We start from the raw sequence: 3,747 nt of genomic DNA, 5'->3' as shown, positions 1-3,747 counted from the left end.
TATATTCTTTTTCATATTCTTTCCATTATAGTTTATTACAAGATATTGAATATAGTTCCCTTGGCTATACAGTAGGTCTTTGTTGTTTATCTATTTTATATATAGTAGTTTGTATCTGCTAGTTCAAAACTCCTAATTTATCCCTCCCCCTCCCCTTTCCCCTTTGGTAACCATAAGTTGGTTTTCTACATCTCTGAGTCTGTTTCTGTTTGGTAAATAAGTTCATTTGTATCATTTTTTTTAGATTCCACATATAAGTGTTATCATATGGTATTTGTCTTTCTCTGTCTGACTTACCCCACTTAGTATGATGATCTCCAGGTCCATCCATGTTGCTGCAAATGGCATTATTTCATTCTTTTTAATGGCTGAATAATATTCCATTGTATATATACACCACATCTTCTTTATCCATTCATCTGTCAGTGGACATTTAGGTTGCTTCCATGTCTTGGCTATTGTAAATAGTGCTGCTATGAACATTGGGGTGCAAGTATCTTATCGAATTAGAGTTTCTGTCTTTTCTGGATATATGCCCAGGAGTGGGATTGCTGGATAATAGGTAGTTCTATTTTTAGTTTTTTAAGGAAAACTAAAACTGTTTAGTTTCCTTTTTTAAGGAAAACTAAACTCGATACTGTTCTCCATAGTGGCTGCACCAATTTACATTCCCACCAAGACTGTAGGAGGGTTCCCTTTTCTCCACACCCTCTCCAGCATTTATTTATCGTTTATAGACTTTTTGATGGTGGCCATTCTGACTGGTGTAAAGTGATACCTCATTGTAGTTTTGATTTGCATTTCTCTGATAATTAGCAATGTCAAGCATCTTTTCATGTGCCTTTTGGCCATCTGTATGTCTTCTTTGGAGAAATGTCTGTTTAGGTCTTCTGCCCATTTTTTGATTGGGTTGTTTGGTTTTTTGTTATTGAGTTGTATGAGCTGTTTCTATATTTTAGAAATTAACCCCTTGTTGGTTGTATCATTTGTAAGTATTTTCTCACATTCTGTAGGTTGTCTTTTCATTTTGTTCATGGTTTCCTTTGCTGTGCAAAAGCTTATAAGTTTGGTTAGGTCCCATTTGTTTATTTTTGCTTTTATTTCTATTGCTTTGGGAGATTGACCTAAGAAAACATTGCTACGATTTATGTCAGAGAATGTATTGCCTATGTTCTCTTCTAGGAGTTTTATGTTATCATGTCTTATACTTAAGTCTTTAAGCCATTTTGACATTTTTTGATTGGGTTGTTTGGTTTTTTGTTATTGAGTTGTATGAGCTGTTTCTATATTTTAGAAATTAAACCCTTGTTGGTTGTATCATTTGTAAGTATTTTCTCACATTCTGTAGGTTGTCTTTTCATTTTGTTCATGGTTTTCTTTGCTGTGCAAAAGCATATAAGTTTGGTTAGGTCCCATTTGTTTATTTTTGCTTTTATTTCTATTGCTTTGGGAGATTGACCTAAGAAAACATTGCTACGATTTATGTCAGAGAATGTATTGCCTATGTTCTCTTCTAGGAGTTTTATGTTATCATGTCTTATACTTAAGTCTTTAAGCCATTTTGAATTTATTTTTGTGTATGGTGTGAGGGAGTGTTCTAACTTCACTGATTTATATATGACTGTCCAGCATTCCCAGCAACACTTGAAGACCATCTTTTCTCCATTGTATATTCTTTCCTCCTTTGTTGAAGATTAGTTGACCATAGGTGTGTGGGCTCTCTATTCTGTTCCATTGGTCCATATGTCTGTTTTTGTGTCAAAACCATGCCATTTTGATTGCTGTAGCTTTGTAGTATTGTTTGAAGTCTGGGAGGATCATGCCTCCTGCTTTATTGCTTTGGCAATTCTAGGTCTTTCATGGTTTCATATAAATTTTAGGATTATTTGTTCTAGTTATGTGAAAAATGTCATAGGTAATTTGATAGGGATCACATTAAATCTGTAGATTGCTTTGGGTAGTGTGGCCATTTTAACAATAGTAATTCTTTATCTCCCTTTTTGATGGAATGTAGTCTTGATCTATCACATACCCAAGCCAGTGTCAGGCACAATCAAAGAAGACATGACCCATATGCATAATCAAGAAACTGCTAGTTGGGGGAAGCAAGACTAAACAAATAAAGGACTGGCTCCTTTTATTCTTCACCTACTCCTTCTTTACATCCCCCAGATCTGGATTTCCTTGGAACTCACTGTGCTAAGTCTAGAAATGAGGAGCACTCAGGGCTACTGAGGTATTTTTTCACTTTTGGACCTCCCTGCTGTTCCTCTCTCCATCTTTGTTTAAATCTCCCCGTTCATAGTGTAGATACAGCACAATCCTTAGCTGACTGTTCTTCCTCTTTCTGCTCCAGTGATGACCATCCCAGGGAAGCGCATACCTGCTGCTTTTTTGGCCACCTCTGCAGCTTGGTCAGCTAATTTCCACTCATTGCCATCCCCACCTGCACACACACACATCTGAGCTAATTAGGCCCACAGGATAGAGCTCCCTGCATCTGTGGCTGCCCTCTTGAGCCATGATGTTCATTGACTACCAGACACTTCCTTTTGGTCACGCCAATCTGAGGAAGTGGCAACAGAACCCATACTCTCAAATCCAGCCCTCTCTCCTCGACTCCCCTGGCCCTCTCATTTGCCCAGGAACCAGACTCAGGTCCTTGGCCTCCTCTTTCCACATCCCCTCCTTCAGCACTCTGTGCAGACCCCAGACACTGCAGGGTTCCAGCCTGCCTCCTCCCCCGCAGACTCACTTCCTCTCAGCTACCACCTTAGTGCCGTTAGGGAGAATGTGGGTCCAAGACACCTCAATATCAACAGCCCCAAAGGAGGTGATCAGGTGGTTAAACCAATGGGAAACACTAGTTGGGGAGATCCAGGGCACCTGCATAAGTGCCTGAAGAATGTCTACAAAATAAGGACAGATTAACAATCTCATCGGTAGCACATCTGAGCTATTGGGATAGGTAAGAAAGGATTGTAAAGGTACCCTAAGAGGATAGAATCAAATCTGGATTTGAGGGAGGAAACATACATTCTCAGTGGTAGAGGGATTTTTTGTTTGAGCTAGAAAGGATCTTAGAGCACATCAGGCCTAACCCCCTCATTTAGAAGTGAGGAAACTGAGGTCTTGAGATGTATAGTAGATTACCCAAGGACGTCCAGCAATTTAAGGGTGGTGATTGAATTGGATTAGAATCTCCATGACCTAGTTACAAATTCAGGGCTCCTACTCTACTAATTCTTTTTCCCAACTTCCTAACCCCTCTAGAAAATACATATATACCATGCCAAAGCTGAGCTGCAAAAACAGAAGGGAGTAAGAATATCTTAGTGAGTTCTGATGATTTACATATAGAAATTATATATGGGCCAGTCTCTATATGCTTGGTTGGGGGTGATGAGAAAGCACCTTATGGAATTAGTTGAGGGGAATAGCTGGATATCAAGGAAGGCTGGGGCTGAGTTCTAGCACGGGAACAGGTTAGACCATCAGTCCTCCTAACCTTCCAGTTCATATATGCATGAATGCACCCGCACATAGTTTTTTCCTAAACACTGGTAGCCTGCATGGATAGTAGTCAAACACACTTTGAGCTGATGAAGTTCCTGGTCCTTGATGTGAGCACTTACATAGGATAGACTTTTTCAGCAGGGAGAGGAACAGGAAACAGGGCCAAAAATACAGAAAAGAGGGGCTTCCCTGGTGGCGCAGTGGTTGAGAGTCCACCTGCCGATGCAGGGG

General features: G+C 39.9%; 1 long non-coding RNA gene across 3 annotated transcripts in view; it reads left to right on the top strand.

Moving 5' to 3' along the window:
- LOC102984765 (uncharacterized) overlaps positions 1 to 3,747 on the top strand; it is a 29,803-nt gene that overhangs the window by 7,045 nt on the left and 19,011 nt on the right. The gene's annotated exons all lie outside the window — the stretch shown is intronic.

This window comes from Physeter macrocephalus, chromosome 1 (assembly GCF_002837175.3).
Source record: "Physeter macrocephalus isolate SW-GA chromosome 1, ASM283717v5, whole genome shotgun sequence".
Classification (NCBI taxonomy): domain Eukaryota; kingdom Metazoa; phylum Chordata; class Mammalia; order Artiodactyla; family Physeteridae; genus Physeter; species Physeter macrocephalus.
The sequence above is the reverse complement of the archived record's forward strand: the minus strand, read 5'-3'. Positions and strand labels throughout refer to the sequence as shown.